Source organism: Eufriesea mexicana, unplaced genomic scaffold, assembly GCF_001483705.2.
Source record: "Eufriesea mexicana isolate 0111107269 unplaced genomic scaffold, ASM148370v2 scaffold7050, whole genome shotgun sequence".
Lineage (NCBI taxonomy): Eukaryota > Metazoa > Arthropoda > Insecta > Hymenoptera > Apidae > Eufriesea > Eufriesea mexicana.
In genome coordinates this window covers 51,394-65,477 of record NW_016914879.1, presented here as the reverse complement: position 1 = coordinate 65,477, position 14,084 = coordinate 51,394, and positions in this window count along the sequence as shown.

Genomic DNA, 14,084 nt, shown 5'->3' with positions numbered 1-14,084 from the left:
CGCTTATTAAAGCATTGCCCTCGTGTACGCGCGAATTTCCTCTCTTGAAATTCGCTCGTCGCTCGGTAAGTTCCACGCGAATATCACGATACGGGTTCCCAGGGATCGAACGCGTTCGAGATTTCGTTGGCAATCTGCCACTTCGTTCAGACGATTGTTACGCGATCGCGAAGCGTGGATAGAGCAACGCGTTTTAGCTTGCTTCGTTGTTTCCTTTCGTTTGGAATCGTTGATTTTCCGTATCCGCGTTTCCCTTGACGCATGTTTGCGCGTGGTTCAGCGATTCGCGAGATACTAGCGACGGTAATGAACCGATTCGTTTCAGCTATTCCATCGTATCGGACGTTCCCCGGGGAAAATAGACGGAAAGGAACGCGCTTAGCTCTCCTTTCGATAGCTCCGCTCGCAATGCGAGAAGCGAAATGGAAAGAGCCACGGATATTATTTTCATTGCGCCCATCGAATTCATAAAGGCGTGGCGTGCATAAAAAGAACCGGCCATAATGATTCGCGTAACGATTTCGGTTTATTTTCCCGCGGATACACATCGAAATATCTAATGGGACGCCGCGTACCACCCCAAACGCTCTCATTACCGCATCTCGTTCTTTTTTCTTCGGCATTTTAATTGCAGCAATGGGCTGCGCCACCGCTAAGAAATAATTATGCTTGCCCGGCGCAGGTACCAACACCTACACGCCCAGCCACGTCTACGAACACTGGCCTCTCCCTTGTGTTCGGACCTTCCTTCTCTGTTAAGGGGTGCACAGAACCCCCGAAGAGTCCGCGTTTCTTGTTTGCACGACCCCCGACGCAACCACGATGGTATCACACGTGCCACGCCCCCTTAACGACGAAATTACAGCAGCCATGTTTGTTCAAAGATCAAAGTCCAGGGCCAGGTGCGAACGTGCTTCTCTCGTTCGGGCTCCGTTGCTGGAAAAAAAGACGCGCGAATGCATCGAACCGATCCTGATTCTCCTCCTCGAGCCCACCCTCCCTCCCTGTCCTCCCGCACACCCTACGACCAAGGTTTTCGGTGAACGTCGTTTCGCCCTTTGATGCCAGAAAATCTTTCGAGCAGGGTAAAATTTTCTTCCAACCGAGAACCATCCTCCGCTCGTTTCTCGGCGTTCCCTTTCTTTTGTCTCCGATTCCTCGATCCTCGATTTCCGTTCGATCCCTTTATCGGTACAAGGTGCACTGGTTGAAGGTACACCGATAGAGGGCTCGCTGGCAGAAGGCTCGCTGGTAGAAGGCAGCACGCGAGACTCGCGAGTAATATTCGCGTTGAGATCGTAGCACGCGTTCGAATCTTCGATCGAGGGATCGATCTAATCCTTCGCGGAGAGAGAGAGAGAGAGAGGGCGATGCTGTTGTAATTGTAATTTTTGCCGTCACTGTCACGTCGATCAATTTGGCGAGGGCATATGGAAAGCGAATCGACGATTGAACGTTGTTCGATATTTAACGCGCTGAAGACGGGAGAATAGGATGGGGTGGCTGGTAATAGGTCTGGCAAGACATAATTACGGTTGACTACTTGATTAGTCATTTAAAGGGAACGCGAGCTGTCGGCCGGCCGACGCCAGCTCTTTCCGTTTTCTATTTTCAGAGGATCCGCTCGGTCCAGGCTTTCGACACGGGTTTAGAAAGCGATTTCAATGGATTCGCGCGATGGCTGCTGAGAAATTTCGTCCGTTGCCGGATGATACAGCTTTCTTATTATTCCTTCGATCGGCAAATCGTCCAGGGGCGTCGTTTGCCCGAAAATTTTCCGAGCGGATCAACAGTGTCGGTCCTTTTGCGACAATTTCCAACTTTTTCTACCATTTGTGCTCGGAGAATGACGTAGCCGGAAGTAGATTCTGCTTGCGAAAATCACGGGGGGAAACAAGGTACTCGACGGGGGGCAACGTGGTTCCGTTAGTATCGCGGTTTAGAATCTCGGACGACGCGTGTCTCGAGTATCCCGAGAGGAAAAGAAGCAGTCTGTCGCTTTTGGCACTTCTCGGTATTTTCTTCCTCCTCGTGAGCCAGCTTTCCGGAGATTTTTCAGCATGGCCCGAGGCTAGCGAAGATGCAACAGGCCTCTACTAACAAACCCTGAGAATCTTCTGGCACTTCTGCTCTAGTGGCCTCAGCACGTGTAGTGCCATACATGAAAGCACGCTAGTTAGGCTAGTAACTCTTCTTTCGCCCCTGCTTTTCGCTCACCGGAGAGGACGCGTCTGACGACGAGAAGAATGTAAAGTCGGGGAGGGAAGTTTCCGCGAACCAGAGTACGCGTACTTTCGTCGGATAAAACGACACGGTGATTTCGTTCCTCCTCTTCGGGATACACCGTTCGTTTACGTTCCGATCCGAGACACTTGCACCGCGGCGTATTTAAATTTCCCGTAATTCGGGTCGAGATGCCCGAGAGCACCTGAACACTGCCGCGAGTCGATCTATCGATTCGATTGCGCGCTCTCGATTCGAGTTTACCGCAAACACGCGAAACGATCGCGATGGCGCCTGATCCCAGGGAACTTCTCGAGCATCATCTTCGCCGCGACATCCCTTTTTGACAGAACAGCGATTTTGCCATGTGTCCCGTTCAGGTGGAGAGGGACAAATGTTTGTATACCCGGCGCGACCGGCCATCGCGCCCCCTGAGTTTTCAAAAATGCAGTTGCATCGACAATCACGCGTGACGGTTCCTCAGGGGGTAGCAAAGACCAGGGGAAAAGGAGGCTGCTGAGGCGGAGGAGGATCGGCGCAAGGGACTCGGGACCGTATGAATATTAATGTGCTGAAACAGCTAAACACGAGAAGCGAGAGGGCCCTTCGACACTCGCTATCTATTAATCCTCAGCCTGCGATCTGTATCGAAAGGCAGAGCCACGTGGTCGCAGCCTTTTCCAGCGCGTTATCTAGACGTCGAGATTGCATCGATGTCGATGGAGGAAAGAAGTTTCCAGCGGCTGAAGAAATTCATCGCGCTGTTACTTCGTTCACCGATCAAATGGTCGATCGGATTCGGAATTGTAACGAACGGGCAATCCTCGAGCGTTTCGCTTTAAGAATTCTTCGATCTCTGGTCAACCTTCGGAGTACCGTCTCTCGATGACCGCGTAGTTAATCGGAATCGCACGTTTCCATTTGCAAGCTCGCTGACGGCGCGCGCACGATTAATGGCAAGAAAAATGACGGGGAAAATTAGGGAAAATTCGAGGAACCGTGTGGATGGAAGGTTTGCTCGTTACAAGGAAGCGTAGTTGCACGCGCAGAAAGAAAGGACGAAGACAAAGTCCGTCTATATGGACGCCTAAAAAGGACTGACCCTCAGGGGGTGGAAGTAGCGAGAGGTGGCAAGTCACGTGTGCTCGTCTGAGCGCCGGTAAGGAGCGCGTACCATCGCAAGGGTGAAATGGAAAAATATTTTTCCATTTTCCCTCTCGTAGACATATAGGGGGAGGCTCCCACTCTTTTCTTCATCTATTATGCGCGTTACACTCGAGCCAGAGAGAGCGAGCTCGCACTTACGTGTATTTTATGCATTCGAACGGATGCAGCCTGATGCGCCGGGGGAGGAAGAGGCTCGCCGCCGGGGGAGGGGGTGGTCGGGTGTCGGATAGTAGTCGGTAGAGGGGCGGAAGGGGGCAGCTGGAGCTATCAAGAGGCTACATATAAAATCATAAGGCACGACGGCCACGCCCACCACCCCGCGGGTTCACCAATCACCGCGGACTGCATTTAAATCGCAACCCCTCGGTGCATTGTCGACTTTTTTTCCGCGGGCGGGGTGACTCGCTTCTGAATATATATCCCGCAGGCTGTGCCAACACCAGGAATATTCATATTCCTATTCCCGCTACAAGCCGTCGCACACATCGCGTACAACCTGGCCCCCTTTACTCCGTCCTTCCCCTCGCTATCCGTCCAACCACCCTTTCGCGAGTTCCCTTGCCATCTCGCGTCTCCACGCTGCCGCGGCTCCCTGCCCGCCTTCCTCTTCCTAGCCTCGCAAATCCTCCCCTTTCCCGGCCCGAGCCTATACACGTGTGTCATTTACGTGCACTTATCATCCACCTGTGTACGCCGAACCGTACGTCCACCATTCCCATTCTCATTTTCCTCTCATGGTTCTTCGTAACTCGGCTATATAGGAAGGAAGGAAGGAAGAGGGAATGGCTGCTTCTTCCTAACGGTTCTCGATACCGTCCACGATCAGGCACGAGCAGGACGCAGGCGAAGACGATAGCTCCGGCTCATTCCAGGCAAACTACGCCTTCGCGATAATGGATTAGGAAGGTATTTTGTCTGCGACTTTTTCGCTCTGTCGCGGAATCGTTGGATCGTCGCTGATCGTTACTCGCGAATTCGCTCCAGGGCTTTCCACCGGTCGTGATTGAGTTCAATGATCAGTCATTCGAACGGCTCGTTTCTCGTCTTTCCTCCGTGTTTTTCGTTTCTCGTTTCATGATTTTCCTCTCTGCTCCACCGGCCGAAAGGAAAATTGGCAAACGCTTGGACGAGATCCGAATCATTCGAGAACTAATCGTTCGATCGGTCGAAAATCGAATACGAGAGGTGGAGGAAGAAATAAATGCTCCGAGCCTACCAAACTGTTGTTCGTTGAAAGTGAATTTGTTCTAACCCGTTCAACCCCGTCTCGAAGGATTTTATACCTTTCGTTTTTTGGTGATTTATTATCACGCGAATGTTTCTCGTTTCACGTTTCTTCTACCAGCGTTCGGAACCGTGAAACGGGGTAAAGCAAAGCTAATGAGCAACGAACGAAATGATTGCAAATGCCGCGAAACTTTCTCCGAGGATAAATGACAGTTGCAGCGAGTGAAGCAGCTTTGTTTAAACGTTCTGCTACTAGAAGTTCCTTAATTTTATTTAGACGGAAATAAACAGGGAGCAAGTTAACTCCTGACCGTTCTAATGACTTTTATTAAACGCGTGCACGCGATATTCTCGTTAAAGCTAGTTCGGAGTAGCTTATTCGCAACTTGTTGCCAGATAAGGACACCCTAGTTGGATAACTAAGTTCACATTGTGCTCGACGGTACAATGGGAAAATTACCAAAGTACGTTTCAGCGCGATTTCAATCAACACGCGTCAATAAGAAAGCGATAAAACGTTCAGTTTTATTTTCCACCAAGACAAGCAATTTTAACGCGATTTCAACGAGATGGAATAAAATAAAAATTGACTCCTCGATTTCCTTCCTGAATGAGAGAAATAAATATCGAACGATGCAGGGTTGAAACAAAAATTCGCGAAACCACGTACAAGTTTACACGCGAGTAGCCATATTGAATTCGTAAAATCGAATAAATTAAATATACTTACGAATTGAAATCGCAGACAGCTCGTCGTTGCTTCGGAGACCTCTGTCCTCCATCCTGGATGGGTCGTCGCATTTTTAAAAGCCACATTTCCACTTGCTAATTGCACTACGATGCGACAAACGTTCGTTCAGCACGCGGTATAAAAATGAAGAACGCACGGTGATAAAATATCGGACATTTGTTAGAAAAATTGTAAAATTTAACGATACAAGCAAAGAGACTTCTCGTGGACGACTGGACTCGTCTGTTAATAAACACTCCATATATCATCGACGCTTTTTTCATCGAAGATCGAGGAGCATAAAAGCATAAATCGTGGATATATACTATTTTTCTCGTCAAATGAACAACTTTTTCTACCGAAACAGTATCGAGAGACATAATTCCTTACAACAACGTTCTGTCGCCACGGTTTAGAAATCATTTGCTATAATATTGGTCATATTTGTACGATATTTAAGTGCACAGGCTATCGAAGCTTCGTTCGAGACGAAAGTCTGGATTTTCGACGGAACTTTGCTCGAGGATTTATTGATACTTTACGAAATCTCGTTACGGCGATGGTGGAGTGAGCGACCAAGGGTGAAAACTAGAAATCGCAAACAGGATATACCGATGTCGAGCGATTCTCGCACGGTGTCCAGTCAGCGGGATTCTCAGCTCTCGCGAGTCCGGCGCATGGAGAACGTCGGTGGAAGGAAGGAGAGGACGTTTATCCTTAACGATGGGAAATAGGATTTCTCGCTTTGGTAGACACGCGATGCGTTACGCGATAGAAGGAAAGGCCGAGTGCAAACTCGAGGGAAATGAAAAAAAGAAAAAAGGAGGAGACACAGCGCGAAGGAAGAAACGTCGAAACATTCTCTAAAATTATTGGAAGGGTACGGTAAGAGTGCCGAAGGGGACCCTTATCCCTTCCTTGGAGCATGTCTTTTTAGTACATCACCCTAACGTCCCCTTCCAATACCCGGCGGGTTCCATCGTTCGCTCATTTGATTTCTTCTTCGTGCGGAAATGGCTGAGCAGCCATTCGCGCGAGACTTCCGGTCGACTGGAGATAGAAATGGAGTCCCCCGGTTGAAAAAGGGTGGAAATCACTGGCAAGCAGCGTGGCTTCGTTGCCGCGGGAAATTGCCGTTCGCCGAAAATTGATAATAAATTCGATAATGCCGCGAGTCCGCGTGCCTGATAATCGAATGAGATAAAATACCAGGATATCTCGTTGATATCGGCGAATCGTCGACGTCTTGCAGCGTTTCGCTCTATTTCGTGCCGTTCCTCGCGGATGCTGCCCTTCATTTTATTAACGATCCTCGATCGAGTTCCTTATTAAATTCGAGAATTACTCGGCGCCCGATTGCCCGCCAACGGGGCAAGATCGGAAGCAGCTTAAGCTGATTCCTGCCGTGCCTCGTTACGTTCATCGTGTCCTCTTTTCCTCCTTTCCATTCCGTATATTTCTAGATAAATTTGTGGAAATTTTTGGCGTGGCAGGAACAGTGTGCCTGATCGAATCAAATTTCCGAAATTTGCTTCATTTCTTTCATTTCTTGCGGCGGATCTTCGAGAAAGATTTTAGGCACCGAGGCGTCGCGTTATGGAATTAGAAATTAATTCACCGTCGTAGCTTCGAGCTCCCATAGAAGACGATTAGCATTTTACGACTCGTTAAATTTTCAGAATCGTCGCGTTGAAAATGTAATTTAGAGTAACGCGATCAGTTGGTTGATCGTGAAATGTGGCGGGTGCCTGCGAGATTGTTATCAAATTCCGTTCGTTTGCCCTTGCAATGCGCGCTCGATCGTCCTTGAAATGCATAATTATTGCATAATTATTTCCAGCAAAGCGCTCGCGACGACGAAAATATTGGTGAGACGATAATATCGTAGACAATTATAAATTAAAAACGATGAGACCGTCGTCGATGGTATCTCGCTTACTCGTTAGCTGGTTGCAATTAGAAAAGATACAAGACGGCCGTAATATTTGAGCTGTCATTGTCGTACCCCAGCTTCTTCGCCAAAGGCAGTTTCGTGCGGCCGCCATTTTACCACCCTTAATTTCTGGATCCAATCAAAATGACTCACGCGACTTTGTAAGGCGATTCGGCCCCCTCGGGGCACACCAGTTACGAGTGATGCAATTACGCTTAAACGCTAACGAGCTAACTCTTGATAGAAAATGGCTGTATGCTCCGTTGGTTGTAAACAGTAAAACCATTACTCTACCGTTCTTTCCACCCTTATCGATATTTCTTCTGCTCGCACTTTGCGTTACCGAAAATTCCTTTCATCCATCGTCGTGGAGGCTTCGAAGGGGTTGTGTCTTCCCATTGTTCTCGATACACTTTACCTCGAGGTGCAAGAAATTTCGGAAAACGCGAATTACCGTGTTCCTCCCTCGCAGGTGTTCTCGAGGCGAAGCTCGCGATACGAGTTGGAAAGCGAAAAGCATGTCGTCGGTCTAAAGTCAGACCAGGAATAATTTCGAAGCGGCAAATGTCGCTCTCCAGGATGGGAAAAATCAAGTCGAAGGTATCGGATCGAAGACGGATGACTTGGAACGTAATTCGTCGTCCGGGGAAGGACGAGGGACGTCTCTGGCTCTCATTTCCGTACAAGGGCCGAGATCCTCCTCGTCCCTTTTAATTGACCGCTCGATTTCTCGTCAAGAAAGGAACCATTTGGAAAATTGCTAAAATTTCTATCAGCAATTTCGCGAGCGAGTCCTGCCGCTGGAATAAAAGGCCGATGGGTCGGGAGACGAGAATAAAACGAGCGCGGGAGATGCGGTATATTCGAGCGAGAGCTCGCCTTGTCAAAGGTCCGACGCGGAAAAGTCGTTTCGTTCTGGCCATTGTCAAGTGCCCTCGTCCGAGAATCCTAAAGGCACTGTCGCCCTGCACGCTATCTTACGATGTCCTTTCGCTTCCACGAGGAACTTTCTCCTCTTCCTCACTCCCCTTTGCCTCGCTGCCTTTCCACTGAATGCTTGTCACAACCAGAAGACATCTTTTGTAGCGAGTTAGTGGTTCGAGGAAAATTGTGTGTTGTACTCTTCGATATCTTGCGGACGAGCGTTTCCTCTTCCTGCTCCTCGTCCACCGCGCTTTCTGTAAGACTCCTGCTTCCACGAGACTCCTCCTTGATTCTACCGTGATACGTAATTTCACGAACCACGTCGATAGCGTTTTAGATAAAGAAATAGCAGGTGAAAATGGTGAAAATGGAATCTAACGGCGTTAGAGATCTTCGAGGCTGAGATGAGAGACTCCGCGGAACAGAAGGGACTGTCGATGCATCGTGGCTCGCGATTAAACTCAGGCCCATCTTACCCCCGTAGGACGAGAACGATTCCTCCGAGGGAACGTCCTCTTCCGTTACTCGGCCGTATCCGATTTACACCGATGGAGAAAATTCGCGAATTTGCGGCACCCCTGCCTCTTCTATGAGTCAACCACCGTGACGTTATTGCGCGTAAACGCAGGAAAAAAGGAACGCGAATAAAACAGGGAGCGGCTATATATCGAGAGCCGCCATCGGTCATGATTTTTCTTGCCAGTGGTAGCGCACCTCCTGTCATTAACGTTATACGTTCGTACATTGCGAGAAGAATAGGATGGTGGGTTAAAAGGAGGGGTGAATGGCGGGGGTGTCGTGGCGTATTCGCGATAATAGCTATGATTAGAGTCGCAACGGCATATGGATGGCGCGGTTTTAATGCGGCTCTCAGATTCCACGAAGGCTCCATATGTACGCCGACCTAGGGTCCAGAAATAAAAATGTCGACGCGCTAGTACAAAGGACGTGAATTTTAATAATAGATTTATGCGCATATGTTAAGTACGCTACCGTCATTATTTCCGGGGGACGCGTCAGAACCGACCGGTTTACCGTTTAATGGTATCTGCAACAATTGCGCGCTTACGTCGTAACCTAGTACGTTTTGAAATTTTCATCCGGAGCCCACCACCACCGAGCACCCTATTTTTGCATTCGATTATCTTCCTCCGTGGGCGTCGAGGCGTCCTCCGCGATTCGAGGGGCGCGACGGTCGCCATCTTGAGAACGCTGTACCTTCGTCGCGTGTGATCATCGTTTATGCATACGTTTCCGTGTGTTCTTGCCACGTCTCGCGATGTCAAAGAAGATTCCCTATGAAAAAAGCAGAGCCAAGGGTTCGAGGAGGGTGGTACGAGATCGGAAATTAAATTTTGCAACACCGTTGATAAATCGAACGGGATGGATCAACGACGAGACGCGTATTCCGTTCGCTGATAGCGAGAAAATTCCTGCTTCAACGTGGGTGTTGCTTTATAAATTAAAATTCTTTGTAAAACGTTACGAATACGAATTTTTCGCTGTTTACTCGACGCAGCTCTCGAGATAGCGATACGAGTAATATTATCTGCACGAAGTCGCAAACGATTTCGCGATAGGTTATCGCCGCGAATATTCTCACGCCGAGCGTCTTGGTGCAGTCGCCATTTTGTCATTAAGCATTTAATCGAGGCACGTAAGTCGTTTATAGCCCCTGTCGTTCCGCTGCAGCCCTAAAGGGTTTACGCTGGTGGCACTCGAAATAGCCCCTTGGAAAATATTTTTCTACTAATGGCTCCGGTCTACCAACCCTTAACGCAGCCGCCTTCCAAAGTCTTGCTTTCCCTTGTCGATGCCGATGTACGCTCGGTAAGTAATTGAACATGGTCACGTGAAAACAACCCCCGTGTGTCGTACGGTAAATGCGTAGACCGAGGGTTGCAGTACGGTGAACGCGTTCTCCTCCGGAAGGAAAGAAAAATGGCGGACGACGGAACGCCTCCGCGACATGGCTCGCTCGCAGTGCATTTTCGCGAATATCGCGCGATTAATTTGCGAAATTTTTTCACAATTTCGAAGCGAACACCTTCGACGACAGACGGGACTTTTATCGAAACGATCGGATCAATTTCGAAACGATTTCTTCCATATAAATCGATGTCCAATCTGATTTTCGGACACCTTCGTTTCACTGTTCGTCCGTACTTTGCATTCTCGCAAATAATTCGAATATAATCGCGAGTGTTTATGCCGCAGAAGCTTAGATCTCTCGTCTACCGAGGAGATCGATATCGACAAAAGCACGTGCTATTTATCAGTGGGACTTTCCGTTGTCGAAATTTACGATATTACGTTTCGATCGGTGAACCACAGAGGAGAGCGACTGATCGAAACTCGCGAGTATCGCGCTGCGGATATCGCGGGAAAACCGGTCACAGCGAGATTATTTTTTGGCGAAAGGATAAGGGTAGGATTCTCGAAGCATCTTATTATTCGACCGTGTCACCCTCCGTGTCAGACATCCCTCTCGTCGGCCTGGAGAACGTTTATCCGTAGTTCATGCATAACAAAAAACTCGGCCGAGGGATAATTCTGAAATTCTACCGGCAGAGGCGAGAGAAGACAGCCTCGATCGCATTAGGGCACGGATTGCATGCAAATTCGTCGGTTCACGAGATTCGGATGCGGCAAAGTCACCGGTTCGCCGGTGACGACGAAGAATTCTCTCGTAAGTCGGCTCGTTAGCTGGTTATTTAGCGGCGATTTACGCTCCCGCTCGATCCCCGCGTTTAGTTTTCGGGCCTGGTTACGTCGCAGCCCCCGCGATTTCGCATTTAAATCTGATAATCGGGTTTCCCAGCCACGGAGGGGGCGAGAGAAAACGAAACGAGACGAGAGTCGGCCCGCAGCCGCCATCTCTGCGTCCTCCCTGCCATGTTGATTTTTGTGCGGGCGGAAGGGTGCCTGTATACGAAGAGACTGCTCCTTCACGCGCAATCGCCAAACGTTTCAAACCGTACGCGATTGCGACTCAAATGTTCCGTAATCGATAATCGCTTGTAAATGGAGGGGTGATTTTTCGAAAAGCGAAGAAATTGGCTGGAAATTTTTCTCCGTAATTCGACCGCGTCTCTCCGCTTGGCAGGGACTCTAGGCTGAGTTATTACGAATGTCCCCACCTCCTGTTTGGATATCCCCACCCGTTGTAACACTCCCGAAGGGCTGGTGCACACAAAGCACACATCTACCCCATTACGGTACAGTCAGCGCAAAGAGGCAGCCCTTTCGAGCGAGATTATTATCGGCGTGGCGTGGCGCGGCGCGGCGAGGCGCTGCGGGGCGAGGCGAGGCGAGGCGAGGCGAGGCGAGACGAGGCGTCGTGCTTGGTCGATTCGCAGCGACGAAGCGTCGCGCGACCAGGTATATAGCGTCGAACGACTTCGAGCATCGCCGATCGGTATTTTCGACTTTATTCGAAAACCGCATCGGTGCACGGTGGGCGGCAAAAAAAGAGGGAGGGGGAAAGGCCTGGAGAAATCGGGAGGCGTCGTGCTCCTGAACTCCCCGACTCCCTTGCCGGCACTACCCCTTCCCACCGCGCACCCCTCGCTTTTTTTGCATTAATTAAAAGCTCCTGCCTCCGGGCCGCCAGTAGTACGGCCATCTTGGCTCGAGGCACGCCCCCTCTCCTTTGTTTTCGGATTTTTTTAATGATTTCTCCTTTGCAGACGCGTATCCTTCTCTCTTTCTCACACCGACCCTCGCCTCTTTACCCTCCGCTCGCGACTCTCATCTCTCTCACTTCATCCGTCTCCGCTTTTCTCGCCTTCTTTCTCTACTCCTGCTCTCCTCTGTATACCTTTGCAACCTTCCAAACTCGCCCCCTGTTCCCTCGAGCCGTCCCCTGAGCACCCTGTCCCTTTCTCTCTGTTTCTGTCGAAATTTACCGCTTCCTCCCGCCCCCTTCTCGATGCATTACCGCATCTGTATCGATACGAGCGTATACACGCGCACACGCAACCTCGCGCGTCACGCAACACTCGCGGGACTGCGAGTGCGTCGAGTGCGAATCTGCGACTCGCGTAAATACACGCGTGAATCGAACTGCATCTCTGTTCGTTCGAGAGGGCTGCGCTATAATACCAATTCGTGCGAACAGAGAAACAACGACGAGGCGAGGCAACTGATAGGGGGCCCAGGGGCGAGCGAACGAGCGGGAGAGAGAGAGAGTGCGAGGGAGGGCTAACGAGCAATAGGGAAAGGAACACGCACTCGGGGGTAAGCTGACGAGAGAGAGAAAGAGAGGGGAGAAAGATCGGCGCACACAGGCCATGGTTTTCGAAATAGTTCACGATCGCTGCTCCGTCACGGACCCGAGCTCCGTGCCCTTTTCTGCGTTTAGTTTTTTGCCACCAGTGCGTGGCGTCAGGTTACGCAGTTTACACGTCGCATTCGCTTTTTCTTTCTCTCGATCGCCTCGTTTCCTCCTTGCTCCACCCTTTTATCTCTTCCCTTTGCTCGGATGCTCGACGCAGGGGGGGGGGGGGGACAGGGCACGTCGATCGACGCCTGATACGCCAGGATCCTTCCATCGGTATGTCTTCTCTTTTTTGTTTTTTTTTTCTGTTTGCTTTTCCACCTTTTATTTCGATTCGTGCTTTTCTTCTGCTTCTTTTTTTCTCTCTTCTTCTCCTTTCTTTCTCGCCGCCTCTTCTTTGTTCGCCTATATCTCTCGTAGACGCTGTTTCTTCGATTCGAGTCGTTTTCTCACGGCTGTTTGGGTTAAGGCTTTGGGATTACGCAGGAGGTATAACCACGAACGCATGCTTTCAACCGTACACGCTTTCTTCCGCGCCTCTGCCTCGCACGGGGAAATTTGTCCGCTCGATAAGGAACAATGTACGATTACAGGAAACGTCCGTCGAACCGCGAGTTTACTCGAAATAAGCGCGAGATTCGCGACCGTCGACGTGTCCACGTCGAACCGCAGCGGGATAAAATATTTTTCGGGACGTTTCGGGAAAAGTTCGCGCGTATCGCGTCCTGAATGGATATGTTCTTATTGTAAAAAGTCCGGGGCCCGGGACATCTGCGCTCGACAATGTTTGGACACATCGACGGCGACACGCAACTTTTGTCCAGCGGGATTTCAATGCGGTCCTCTCGTTCCGAACTCTCCGCGGCATAATGGAATACGTCGTAAATATGAAAATTTTCAAACACTTCGAAAAACCGCCTGTCGTCCAAGCTCCGCAAACTCGTGAAATTCGATTCGCCCTCGAATCAAGCCCGAGCATTGTCAAGGGTGGTCTCACGGGCTGCTCGTAAAATAGGCAAATCGATGTAACTTTCTTCCACAGGCCGACCAATCCGATTGGAAGATTTATTACGATTTCCAAAGATTTATCGCGCCTCGATCGCGATACGAACGGCAAAAGTCGAAGTTTCGAGGAAACGACGCGTTGACGATTTTTCGACCAGTTCTAAAGTCGTTCGAGTTAACCGATTATATTCGTCTACCTGATTCTCGAGGAAAACCTTCCCGCCTGTAACCGCTTTTCAGCTTTTCTTCGCGTAATCCGTAAACGAGGTTCGAATAAATTTAATATACCTTATCCAGAGACGAGGAAACGAAGTTTGGCCGAAGTTTGCCGCGCGACGGGAGCCGCGATCCGTCGGCACCGTAGGCCTACCCGTTCACTTACCTCGCCGACAGCTTAAGTAGAATTCGCCGTCTGACTGGAAACATTGTAAAATCTAACCTCGCCGTTTCTACTCGTTTCTTCGTTTATCAACTCAACGTTCCATTCGAGCATCGAGTTCTCCCAAGTCCAATTCGGACAGCTAGAAACGAGGGATCGTCTCGAACGAACGACGATATCTCGAATGAACGAAGAAGTTTGCCCGAAGAAGTTTGCC